This window comes from Cylas formicarius, unplaced genomic scaffold (genome assembly GCF_029955315.1).
Source record: "Cylas formicarius isolate icCylForm1 unplaced genomic scaffold, icCylForm1.1 PGA_scaffold_6__28_contigs__length_40554024, whole genome shotgun sequence".
NCBI classification, from domain to species: Eukaryota; Metazoa; Arthropoda; class Insecta; order Coleoptera; family Brentidae; genus Cylas; species Cylas formicarius.
The window spans coordinates 4720879-4735870 of NW_026844347.1; positions in this window are offsets into that span (position 1 = coordinate 4720879).

Consider the following 14992-nt stretch of genomic DNA (forward strand, 5'->3'; position numbering starts at 1 on the left):
GCTATAAATCAGAGTTCAACCATCCTGTTAGCTTCTTTACAGCTTCACTGAAACTGGTTTGTATTCTGTTAAGTTCAATCTGTGTAACTTCAGTTAAGCTCTGAAGATGCCAACAGGGTAACTGGCGGAACGTCAGCAAGTTCGATTCATCAGGAACCGACGCAGGAGGAACCCCGAAGATATGTAAATAGTATTACAGTACCCAGTGAAAGTTGTTTTGAAAAATTAGCACAATAATACTTCAACCCGTGCCAATATTACCAGTGAAATTATTGCGGCGCCGGGCAATATATTGTTAGTTATTGTTAGACTACCCAAGCCGTTCAACACTCCAGATCACAACTTATTTGTAAAATACTCGCTTACTATAAGTTCGACCAATAGTTTCATTTTTCCAATCGCACTCACAAAGTAGTGCTGGAGGAGAATGAGTCGGAGTTGAGGCAGATTTTCTTTCAGTAATACACAGCAGACCCGTTCGAAGAGGGTGTGACGGTTTGATTCAAGCGTTAGCAGACGACACTCAATTAGTTCACTTGTTTAATATTGGGGACATTAAAAATAAACAATTATTCGCAAATAATTTTTACCTATGCCATTAGAAATTATCTAAAATTAAATTGAAATAACTGTCCAGTAGAATGGGATTCACCCAAAAAAAATAAAACTGCCTTCCCAAAATAATAACCTTGTCCAATTTATAGATGGACTAAAACTACAAGTTGTGATAAAAGCAAAAAATCTAGTTTTATGCTTCGGCAAACGATTCGAAGAACTCTTTGTATCGTTTAAATAATTCCAGATAATCTCGAGCTACCAGCTCCGTATTAATTTAAGGGTATCTTCAATTATAGAAACTGTTCTTGTAAACATTTATTACACAATTTTGAAGTTAGATTTAGTAAGATCAAACCATTTTCTTTCTTTGATATATAATGTACCTGAGCGCATAATACATAATTATCATTTTAATTTATTTTATTGGATAATTCTGAAAACGCGATTGTCTTATAACTTTCAACCAGATTGTTTTATAGCAAAGCCAAGATAGTCGAAACTAAGGATAAACCTCTGGAGATGTGCAAATTTGGCAATGTCCTGGAAATACATGAAATAGAACATCAAGTTATTAAAGCACAACAGCTTAAAGCTTCTGGCGAAACAGAATATAACTAGAAGCTTTTAAGTTATAATTCCAGTTGTTTGTTTCTCCTTTATAAATATTTTAACAGAGAATAATGATAAGAATTGGATGCGGCAGTTTTTTTTTTCGATTAATAAGAACTACATTATGAATTAAATTTTCCAAAGCAAAGGTTTACATTTTTTCTACTAAGATTTGAAATAGTCTTAGCGCACATATAAAACAACGTTTTTTTAATTCATAAGCACAGCGTATCGACCACCTTTTAATATTTCAAGATTAATCTCAATAATGAGCTATTTAAATAAACTCGGGATAAACTATTGCAGATACCAATATTTTGCTAACAACTTGGGACCTTTGAAGTTAGACTGCAAAAAGAGCTTTGCATAATCAAAATAAATATGAACTAAAAGTTCAGTTTTTCACGAAATTATATATTTTTACATAATAGTTTCGACAACACCGTGTCTTTATCAAACGTTTTGATAAAAACACGGTGTTGTCGAAACAATTGCCATGTCAAAATATATAATTTCGTGAAAATCTGAACTTTTAGTTCATATTTATTTTGATAAATGGATTTTCATCAAGTAAAAGCCACCTCAGTTCAACTTTGCATAATCGTAATTGTGAGAAAATATTATTATCAGCGTCGTTGTTTTTTGTTTTTATCTTTGGTTTTCATTTAATTTTATTGAATTTTTAAGTGGCCGTTGGCAAAACCGACTTTTCTTTGATTATATGTTTATTATTTGTTGTTAACTAAATAAAAATACTATTTTAATTTAGTGCAGTTTTAGTTTTAGTATATTCAATTTTATCTTCCTCGCATAAAATTGAAATTGAGACTCCACAGAGGGGTGTGCTTTTAACGTTCCTGTTTGATGTCTACCAGAATCACCTACCCTAGAGTGTATTGTAGATGCAGATGATACAGTATGTGAAGCGTCGGAGATTAAGCTTTGAGGAGGTTGTTACAAAAATTGAGTTATTCAAAATTTGTTACTGTTTACAATTTGGTTCTAAATGCCAAAATATATGTGTGTTGAATTCTACAAATTCAACAATGTAACATTCTTACTAATTCCAACACTGTTTCACTATCAGAAGGATCCAAATACCTAAGATCACTAATTAATTTTATTCCTTTCTGGCATAGTGAAATTGATATTGCGTTGAAAAAGTAAAACAAAGCTTATAGCTTATGTTTTTTTTAGGACGGAACGACTTTTGGGGAAAAACATTCTTACGTCATGTGAAATCAATTTCTATAAACTATTTCTCTATATTCATAAAAACAAGAATAAATATTTAAAATATAAGGATATCCATGATATCTAAGAATTTTGCTTATCAAAACCATCCCGTGAGTATTATAAAACATACCTTTTGTATAATGGCTTCAGATTTTATGACATATTGCCAAAAAGCATTAAAAATTAATTAAGAGAAGAATGTTTCTATAATATGCAAGAATTCCAAATGTTTGTAATAAAAATGTAAAATTGAAATATTTACTTAGTCTAATATTTGAAATGTTTGCTTAGTGTGATGCTCTTAAATGAAACATATACTTCACTTACAATACTTAGAACTTATGGCATATTCTTTTTTGAAATTTTTATTTAATAATTTTTTATATTGTTTTTACGTCGAAACTTAAATCATACTGGGTAAAGGTAATAAGGATATTGTATTCTACTATTTTTTTAATATATTTTATTTATTTCAAACTGTTTGAAGCAAGACGCACAAGATTTATACCATGGTTAACCAATGGCCCCTGCTGCTTACGTGCTTATTGATAAATGAATTATTCCCTATAAAGACCCGAGACTCTAGTTTCTAAAATGTTAAGCATTTGTCGCCAAGTTTTAAAATAAATTGAAATATTATTAAAATATATGGGATTTAGGTGTGTTTCAAATATTGAGTAAAAAGTAATAGGTATAATGTAATAAAAACATACGAAACCACCCTATTAACTACAAGGATACATTTATTAATCCTGACACGAATCCTAAATAACATATTTTAAGATACAAAGCGGTATTATAAAGTATGTCCCTGACCTCTCTGTTGTGGCCAACTATTTTTATTTTATTTATTTTTTATAACTATTTATGTCACCCTCGCAAATTTGCTTTAAAGTTATTTTCTCATTTTTTACCTTTTATTACCTATCTCAGCCGTTGTTGACACAACCTATCTCCGTTGTCGCATTACAAATTTATTGCCCAACTTCGCGGAACAACGTGCTTTGCAAATCATCTTTGATATTGAGATTAATTTGATATTCAAACGACTTTTACAAAGCCAAGTTCGTCGAGCTTAAAACTTTCATAACGCCTACTCCCGCTCGATAATCTGTGGCGTTTTAATTATGTATATCCGAGGTTAAAGACAATGGTTAACCTGTAACACTGTCATATTGCGCAGTTGTCAGTTTGATTGCAATTTTTAAGTTAACCCCTTACAAATTATTTGCTATATGATAAAACAACGTATGAGTAGCAATAAATAATAAGACACACGGGGTGACCAAAAATAATTCACAAACGCAATGATACCATAAAAATAAAGAAAACTATTAACATTGTGCTTTGCTGCATCTTGTAACTAGCGGTAAAATTTAGGTATTTTAGTATTATGATTCGTTTTTGGTTTTTTCTCACTTTGACTAACAAAAATGTAAAACGAATTAAATTGTTGTTTTATGAACTTTTTTAGTGATTTTTTTAATTAGTAGTATTGTTAGCGTCTGTTTAACACCAGTTCCTAACAAATCTCTTTAATATAAAATGAAAAGAAAAATATAACTTTAAGCAATAACCAAAGTTTCATACTGATATAACTAATGAATTGCCACAAGACAAAGATAAACTCGTAAGAAGTAAACATATTGCGATCCACTAAACCAAACGAAAAGGTGTTTTAATACATTGAATTTGGCAATATAAGAACCTTTTCTCACAAAAAAAAATCTCCCTATATTGCTTTTAATTTTGGAAGTATGTGAGCACAATCCACATTAACAACCAAATACCACTGATGTGACGAAAATTTTGATCTATGAATTTGATGTTTAAAGTATTATTTCAAACCTTTTTCTAAAGACTACCTGTCGTCACATCTTAATGGTCTCTTAAATTATAATCACGCAAAGATTGCAAAACTTACTTAAATAATCCTCTCCCTGACCCCATCACGATATCCCAACCTAACGACTCTACATTGCATCGCATAATCAATAAAGCAAAGAAAATATTGTTGACATACAAACAGAATCACACCAGCTTTAAATCCAATAATTGCAATGTAATAAACAAGTAAGCGACAAATTAAAGACTATTTGGTTAGATATCTTATAACGTTGATGTTTTGCCAAAGAAATGTAATCGATTCTTTCAATTCCAAAGTTGGATCTAAATGAACATTTAAAAATGTAACACAATTTACATTTTCGACTATTTCGACGGTTGAATATTATTTTACAATAATTTATGATATTATATTATTAATTGTTTTAGTCACGTTCAAATAAATCGCGTTTTTAAGAAACCAGTTTGTTTGTTCGTTGTAGCAACTAACCTTTAGCGCACTAAAAATTCTTCAATGGCAATATGGAAATTAATATCTATCTATCTTCTGTTCTATTATTCTATATATTTCATAACGACTTAAATTGTAACTGCTCAGTAGATTTAATAAATCACCCAGCTTTTGAAGGAGCAAAAAACTAAAACTAAAAAATCAAATATTTGAATATTCCTCTTCTTCGTCAACTATAGTTTTAACCTTAGTTACTGAAATAGTTTAGAACAGGCACGCAATAATGAATTTTGCATTAACGGGCAATTTAATATCTCAAAGTGATAGATAGATGGACAGCTTTAATTGAAATATTATGTTAGTTTTCCATAATGTTCGCATCAAGTACTCAGCTCAAAATTAACAATTTCGTATTTTCCCGAGCATAAAATAACTAAGTTAATTTCTAACGCGGCAAACGGAAACCTGCTTTATTAAATTTCAAATATAAACGTCGAACAATAATTTCTTCTGGAAGGAGCTTATTATGAGAAATTACTTGCTTGCTAACTCGTAAGTTAATATTCAACACAACAACAAAAATATTACATTTATCTATCTGCCTACAGCTAAGAGAAATAGATAAACTAAGCTAAATTTGTCCTTCTTTCAGAAAATATCCTTTGCTTTAAGAAATCCTTCCTCTTCTTTACAAAATGGATTTAAAAAAATGCTGGTATTTAGTAAAATAACTCTCATGTCTAGAAAAACAAGATAACATCAAGGGGAAGCCACTAACATGACTGAAAATATCAGCATTCTAGAAAAGTGACAAACATCGGTAAACTTTTGACACACTTATTAAACAATCAATCTTTCTAAACAAAATTTAATTACATCAACATTATTTTTGGAAATAAATCGTTTTTATAGTATATAATAATAATAATAATATGTAATAATATGACTTTATTCTAAATTCATTACCAGAATAGATCACGAAAGGGGAAGTTGGAGTTACAGCCTACAATTGCCGTATATATGAATTATTTGATATGATAGAAGCAAATTACACAGTAGAAAAAAAAAACAACCCCATATCAAACATATACCTATTATTATTTACATCACTTTATTTATATAAAACAGTAAGAGGAAGATAAGGTGATATGCACTCAGAACAAGGCCCAATCGTTTATTAACAGCCATTTTGAATGTTGTAGGAAAAATTTTAATACTACGAGGAATCCTGTTACAATCTAAATAGCATATGTACAGTTGATATGTGTATAATTCATTGCCTCAATTCAAAATTATTAGTATCATATCTAAATATAATTATTGCTAATATATATTCAAGGCATCTTTTGCTGATTATACAATCACTAAGTGATTTATGACGTGACGGTCTGACCGTGGCTAAAATCTAACGAAACATCCGATCGCTACCCAACCCGTGGCTATGAGAGTCAGCAATCTTCCTGTCCGTCATTGCGAGGATCTATTGCGACTCTCTCCACAGCTATAGAGCGTTAATCAGGTTCGTCTCTCGGACCAGACAATTTCGATAGTGGCTGTGTAGCTGATTGCCTCTGGTTTTGTTACGCCCAACAGATGAAAACACTCTCAATAGACCTTCACCCTGACCTAATATTTTTAATCCTGTTTCCTCCTCTTCTTGGCAGAATATGCATTCAATTTTTCCTTTCACTCCCAATAGACTTGAGAGATGTTTCTTAGCAGTGAAGGCGCGTCAGTTGTATGATCGGTCCTCGTGCCCTGCTAAGCCAATAACGTTGAGGTATTCAACAACCAATGTGTCCGCTGGCAGATCGTCAATAAGTTTGGATTCGGCATTTTTAGGGTACTTTTTCTCAAAATATGCCTAGATCTCGGTAAACGTTCCAGAAAAAAGAGTTAAGTGTGTAGAAATCTCTGTCGCGTGCGCATGTTGAATAAACCTCAGGCAGCGCCTCTATATCTCTAGTAGCTATAGAGACTATATATTTAATAATTAGATAGTAGCGTGTTTCACATATTACCACCTTTTTTTATATAATTATGATAAACACACTTAATTTGTTCGACCAAACAACACAAAGGTGGTCTTACTGAAATACTTTTCGATAAGAATCCTTTAGAATCTACAACAAGATGAGCTAGGAAGTTCAACAATTTTTGAATCTCATCATTTTAAGGTATGTGAGCTTCGTTTTTAACGCCATGAAGTGTTGCAACCTGAACTGTTGAATCAACAGGACAGTTTTTTTTAATTAAATTTTATCAGTGTTAGTATAGTCTCCATGAAAACAATGTCACAATTAAAAGGATCCGGTAATGATCCTTTAAATGTATCTTGAAATTTAATTTTATATTACTTAATCCCAATAAAATAATTTTGATATCAAAAATATATACAAAACTATGTACATGATACTTTTAAAAAAATAAAATGAATTTTTTAAAATATATGCACTCCCCTCCTCTATATGCATTTCTAGACCACTTTTACCTATTCAACATATTTGTACTAGGTTTTAAACATTAAAATAATATTAAGCAATTAAAATGACTTTCATATTATAATGTGTCGTCTCACACTTTAGCGTTACGCGGACTGGCGATGTACGTGATGTTGATCTCCGTTTGACACGTTAAACATAACAAACTGAAGTCAGTTGTTGGTGGTGAAAATAGAATTACAATTTTCAAGAGGTGTTTGGCAAGTTGGAGTAAAAATGTTCGATGAGAGTACGCATCTGTTCAAAAACAGCTTGTTCCACCTTGGAAACTATTATATTTCAAATGCTGTCCTCCGGTAACAGGTTTCCACCATACATTGCTTTATTAAAATTATGTTATATATTATTTTTATTAATATGGCTCAGCGAAGAAGAGAACTTCCGCATGTATCCAATGTTATCCTTTTTCAAGAAACTAATAAGGAGTGTTTTTTTTCGATGTATAGAGCTTTAAGTTGCAATAAAACAACGATGGATTATTCGATTGACATAAATTTTATTTATCCAAAAGATAACATATGACCGCCACGGCTGGCGCGGATGTAGTCCAATCTGGATGTCCAATTTTCGATTACTTTTTCCAACATTTGTGGCCGTATATCGCAAATAACACGGCGAATGTTGTCTTCCAAATGGTCAAGCGTTTGTGGCTTATCCGCATAGACCAATGACTTTACATAGACCCACAGAGAGTAGTCTAGCCGTGTTAAATCAGAAGATCTTGGAGGCCAATTCACAGGTCCAAAACGTGAAATTAGGTGGTCACCAAACTTGTCTTTCAATAAACCGATTGTGGCACGAGCTGTGTGACATGTTGCGCCGTCTTGTTGAAACCACATCTCCTGGACATCATGGTTATTCAATTTAGGAATGAAAGAGTTAGTAATCATAGCTCTATACCGATCACCATTGACTGTAACGTTCTGGCCATCATCGTTTTTGAAGAACTACGGACCAATGATTCTACCAGCCCATAAAGCGCACCAAACAGTCAGTTTTTCGGGATGTAACGGTGTTTCGACATATACTTGAGGATTAGCTTCGCTCCAAATGAGGCAGTTTTGTTTGTTGACGTAGCGATTCAACCAGAAGTGCGCTTCATCGCTAAACAAAATTCGCTTATGAAAATCGGGAACAACGGCAACCTCGTTTTGGGCCCCTTCGACGAATCTACGCCTTACTTGATGATCGTTTGGCTTCAATTCTTGCACGAGTTGGATTTTGTAAGCACGTAAACCAAGATCCTTCCGCAAAATCTTCCATAAAGTGGATGGACACAGATCCAATTCCTGTGCTCGATGGCGGATGGACTCATTCGGGTCTTCCTCAATGCTACGCTCTACAGCAGCAATAGCTTCTTCTGTACGCACCGTACGGCGTCTCTAGGGATGCGAGTTATCAATAAGAGTAAACGTGGTGCGAAAACGTTCCATGGTTAATCGAATTAACTGCTCTGATGGACGATTTTGTCGACGATAAAATGGACGTAGTGCGCGATACGTATTCCGCACAGAACCATTATTTTCGAAATAAAATTGCACTATTTGCAAGCGTTGTTCAGGCGTGAGTCTATTCATGAAGAATTTCCAAACCACGAATAAATCACTTGACAGCTGTTAAATCGGTCGCCATCTTGAACAGTAATGCCAAATTAAAGTTCTATACATCGAAAAAAAACACCCATTACAATAGTTTTGGAGCCGTTCGACAAAACAAAAGCCATTTCCACGATTTTTTGAAAATGTGCACACTGTATGTTTATGTGAGTACGAGAAAATGAACTTAGTCGTAAGTAGCATGCACACATCCATCTTGCGTATTTACGTCGCGCATTTGCGCGAAAATAACTGGAGCGTGTCTCAAAGCTTTGTGCCCGGTTCTTTGGGCATGCACATTCCGTGGTTAAATGGCGCTTTTATCTTTAAATTTCTGCAGGCAGTGTACTTATGGCGGCAGACAGTTTCCCATCGTCAGTCTTGTGATTAAGTCTAATAGACTTGCTTGAATTATATATTACATTGCGCATTTTCATTTTAGAGGCGTAGAATTTAAATGGGAACGCAGAAACTTTGACGTGTGTCTCTAATTGAAAATCCCCCTAATCTCGTGTGCCTCTTTAAGATATTTGCTAGAGTAAGTAATCACTACAAACTTCGAAGGTTGCCGTATGCCTGAAAAATTTAATGCTGATCTGTATTTCAACCAAATTTATTGTTGCAGCACAATATTTTGGTAATAGTTTAAGAACTTTTTTTTGTTTTTTTTTTAAACGCATGAGGCAAGTGAATTTTAAAAAAACGTCTGGGTTGTCAAGAATCTGTATATACAGAGATAATAGCTGTATTTCAATTTTCCTTCGTTTTAATTTATGGGCGTTTTCTACATCGGGTTGAAATAAAAAAAAAAACAAAAAATTTTTGTTTATGACTAATATTTCGCATTTCGTAAGACACTTAAATCAAATTGGCCCACTGCCCTTATCATGGTATAATTCCATAGCCAAAAACTAAAATTGCGCTAAATATAGCTCTTGAAACATTTCAGGTACGAGCCTTTAAAGGAATGGAAACGATATGAAAAATATAATGAGATGAGTCTTTCCAATTGCACTAATCTTAATTTCCAGCAGGTACGCTCCATAAAAATAGCCTAAACCGAAAGGAAACCTGTTCGGGAACTGCTTATCCCGTGATTAAATGATAACAAAAATGAAATCTCAGCGTGCATATAATGAAAACAAAAACTGGAACTAGAACTAATGTACTAACGCTGCATATATCCCCAAAGACGTCACGTACAGCATGGTGACAAAATCTATCCATCAGAATTTAATGAAAAAAAAAATGCGGCCTGCATTCCCTATACTGGCCTCTCACACAAACAGTTGCAACTAGTAGAGAGGAAATGTTCTGCAATATGACATTTATTATCTCTATCTTTCATTTCAAGTGTCTAAGGTTATCTTTGCTAAACTATAAAATTTATACAGCGAATTTAGTTGATTTGCCATCATGTTTCCTTCCTCCCTTTTCTTTTTCTTTCTGCTCTCTGCCCTTCTCATTCCTACCTCTATTATACGTTTAATGGTTGAATCCTAAATGCATGTTTTAAGCTTTTCAGTAAACTTAATTTTTATTGCATTATTATTGTTTAACGATTTACAAAATACTACTGGTTGATGAAACATAAACACAAATAAAATTAATCAATAATTGAGGAAAAATAACCTCGAAAGAAATACATAAATAAATTCAATTCAAGAGCGTAAAACAGGAAGAAAACGCAAGGAAGACAAAAGACTCTCTAATTTTATGACCCGTCCGAGCATGTATTTCGAAATATTGATCCCAAGCGTTTCATGTGAAATTGTATCAAAGGTTAAAAAACTACTCAAGTGTGAAAGTTATACGTTGTGTCTTATTCGAACACGAAAGAAATAGTGATCACTTTCATTAACCTTGAAACCAGCAGAACCTTCAACGCTGGTTATGTACAGGGAATGAAATTTGGATTTTTTGCGAATATTATTTGTCGTTTTTAATTTCGCATTTGCCTTTATTTCAAGAACTTCAAAATTTCTATGAAGTCAAAAAAAGTTAACAACTGAGCTAGGTGGTAGGCGGTAGTATTGTATAAATTACGTACGTCTTACATTATTACATTATAGCAGAGATTTTTGTTTAAATAGAAAATTTTAGTTTTTGAATATTAAAGTTACCGTTTTATTGTAAATTTATAATAACATATACATTAAATATTAATTAAATAAAAGAGAAAGTGTAGATGGCATTTGTGAGTCCATTTTCGCTAACAGTGACAGTATTGTTACTAACAGTAAAGCCCACAATTATTCAGATTTTAGCCAATTTTCAAGCTAAAGGAAAATAAATCAAACAATCTCTGGCAGTCACGTTTAATTAAACTACTGCGAAATAATTTTGAAGAAACAACAAAACACCAAAAAGTATTTTATGTACAGTTGAAACTCAACAGCATGAAGGCAGGTCAAATCACAACATTTGTTTGTGGTTAACTGTGTTACTACATTGATAAAATAAAATTGTCGTAATTTCTTCCATTTTTTTCTAATAGACAATTAATAATAAATTATTTTTCAGCATAGGGAAAAGTATAAAAAAATATCATATAGAATCAAGTTTGAGTTAGTCTACCGAAAACATCCAGTAGCTTTCAAACTCATGAATAAAGGTACCCGAAATATTCGAAGAGGCTCGCGGCTGTGGGTAAGCTGTTAGCTTCCGTGCGCTTATTTTGTACATAATTGTGTATTTTAGAGTAAGGAGTAGAAAAAATAATTTCCCGTTTAACCAAAAGTGTTTTTTAATTTCAAAAAACTGTGTATAAAACTGAGTAAAATTAAGGACTACTACCTCTTATTGCAATCTTACTCATCCAATAGAATGTCTCAGTTAAAAATAATAATTCCGATTCAATTCTTATTACATCTGGGGTGCCACAGGGTTCAACATTAGGGCCACTATTAGTTAGAAATGACATAGAACCAAGCATTAAAAAAATGGAGAAGAATATGATTGTAGGATATTGCAAGAGGGTGTTAATAATTAATTTAAGTCGCCATAAGATAATTTGTTAGATAATAATATCAAAAAGTGTCACTCTACGTGATTTAGATATGTAAAATGACTTCATTTTTTTAAATATCAATAGTTATTTATTTATTCTAAAGAATTCTTAGATTCTTAATTCGGAAAGCAGTCGAAGAATGATTATGGTAGCATAAGTTTGTCGCCTCATACTAAATATATACAGATGATCGAAATATTTTTAAAAAATCCTTAAATTTGCCAACTATATTCTAAAAAGAAACCTGGTATTTGTGTCAACAACATAGAACATGACAAAATGGTAACACGGCGCAACAGAAGAGTCCTGATTCAGTTCCTATATTTTTTTATAACCATTAACAATCTAGTCTTTGACAATGCAACATTGAGTTTGTTATTCGTACGTCTCCCTAATAAAATACGTTAAAAAGGCTACAGGACATTTAACGTCAAACGCACACCTAGAATTAATTAACAGTGCAAAAGTCCATTTATGACATCTTATAATCATTACTAAACTAAAATAGACATATTTAGTAATACAAAAGGATTATTGGCAAAATTATTGCAATCTTTATTGCAGAATGTTACCAATGCAATTTATAAATTTTTATTGAACGATTGTACCGCGCGTTCAATTTATCTTGATAATATTTTTTTGACTGCAACTTTTTCGATTTTAGAGATATCAAGGTAAACAAAAAAACAAAATGTAGGGTTAGTAACTAAGTTTTTTTCAAAGTGACATATAAGCCTACATCATATTTTATTAAATGTATATTATATATGTGTTTAATAGAATGGGAAACAAAACTGACGTCGTAAAGTGACGCTTCCCGCACGCTAGATCGGTATGTAATTAGGTATTTTACAGACGGGAGTAGAAAAAATACCTAATTACACACCGATCTAGCGTGCGGGAAGCGTCACTTTACTACGTCAGTTTTATTTCCCACGGATCTGAGCCAATTCGGACATTTCTGGGATTTTACCGCACGGGTTTGGGAGCAATCGGATGATTTCGGAGATATTTCCCACGCCTTGAATTTTGATGTTTGTCAATTCTGACGGTCATGTCAGTGAATGTATTCGTGTTGTTTTGCGAAAAGATATCCAAAAACTAACGGTCGTAGAAAAAGTATTGTATGCAACACGTTCGGTAAACTTTGTAAGTCACTCGTTTATTAAACACTAGCTCCGCTCGTGTCAAATAAACTCGTGAGTCAAATGCCGTTTACCGCACTTGTTGCATACATATACCATTATGTTTGACATATTAGTAAACAACGTTGATGGTTGAATTATTGTCCAAGTCATTATTGTTAACATGTTTTTTCGCAAATTTAGCATATGCTTCAAGTATACTTTCTGAATAATCAAGGGCAACCGCAGCTCGTCGTCAGTATATTAGACTTTATCCAGAGCGAAGAGCTCCTTCAAACCAGATATTTCCAAGGCTGCCAAAGAAATTTGCAGAAATGCTGGAATCATAATGTTTTAGATGAAGAAAATAAGGCAAAATTAGGATTCTATGCACTCCAGTTTGTACTAATATTAGAGTATATGAAGAGACAGGTATTTCGGGGGGATCACTCTACTCAGTTTCGAAAGAATATAAATATAATACATTTCAATTTTGCAAAACTCAAAAACTAAGTGCAGAACAATGTGAAAGGAAGATACAATTTTTTTGTTTGGAAAACCAATTAATGGACTGATGAAAGCTCGCTCACTACAAGAAACGGTTGTAATAGACAAAATACAAGATATTGGTCTTTAAATAATCCTAGACAAATACCCGAAAGACAAACCCAGGGGTACCAATCAATTAATGTAGGGTGTGATGTGGGTCCGATATTTATAGATCACAAGTTAAGTGGAGATCATTATTTGCAAGCCGGAGAGCACCAAATAGAACAATATATAGAGAATTTACCAGTAAATATATCAGCGCTGATTATATGGCAGCAAGACGGTGCTTCTCCTCACAATGCTGTGCAAGCTAAAAATTTTCTTAACATATCCCAAAAATTGGATAGGGAATGATTGAACTATAGATTGGCCCGCCAAGAGCCCCGTCTTAATTTTAATGGATTTTTTCTTTTGGGGACACATACAAAATCACTTGCACAAAACTTGTTATAATGTCTTGGAACTAAGGATTTCAGAGGCCATCAGCTAAGAGACAATCCGGAAACGTCACTAAATGGTCACATACGTGTTTAGAATAGTTAAAGAATTTTTTACTTTAGTGAGTCTTGTCATTTTTAATGTTTTTGATCTACTTTCATTTCTAAATAATTATAGTTGGAGTCAGGGCACTCTGTGGAATTATATAAATATTTCCTATTTTTACCGATTTGTCAAAAACGAATGGACTAAAATATAAAGTGTGTTACATAATTGTAATCGGAATAAGATATATTAAACACTTATATAATATAGAGGGTGTTCCATTGAAAAAAAGTGTGATGTAGGTTTATATGTCAGAAAATTGTTTTATACCTCCAGCCAATTAAAATGTTATCAAAACAAATTGAAGTAACTATTTAGGCATATCGTTATTATTACATTTAAAGTTAATTTTAAAGTAAATTTTAAGGTAATTTCACCTTGTTATTGAGCTTTGTCTTGAAAATCTGAATTTCAAAAATTAAAATTATGTTACTTATGATCCAATTCTAACACCAGAAAAAAATGATATTAACAATTTAAAAGTTGCTGATTTAAAAGATAAACGGCCAGTAAAAACTGCTCCCAGTTTCATGGTTGACATCCTCGCAAACCGTTTCTCCAATTTTGATTTTTATTAAGATTTAAATTGGGAAATAAAAACGTATTTTTACAAAGCGATATTAGCTCTGTTTTAATTAGAGATAGAATCAGACGAAGCTATAAAAATGCAGCAATTAAACATTCGCAGAAAACTAAAAAATAAATAATAATTTAAATATAAAGGAAAATCTCAATAGAATCAATAAGGTTTGTCCCAAATTGTTGTGGAATGCCATCAACTTCTTCACGGAGATTCGAACCTAATGCTTCAACTTGACTGACCAATTCTTTATCTTTATCTGCAAGCTCTGGTTTAGTAGATTTCAGCTTTCTTATTGCCGACTTTTTGGCTAATTGGATAAGTTTGCCACAGATTCGATTGACTGCACTTTAATTAATTAAAAATCGCTTGGAAATTTTGCTTGTCTCAG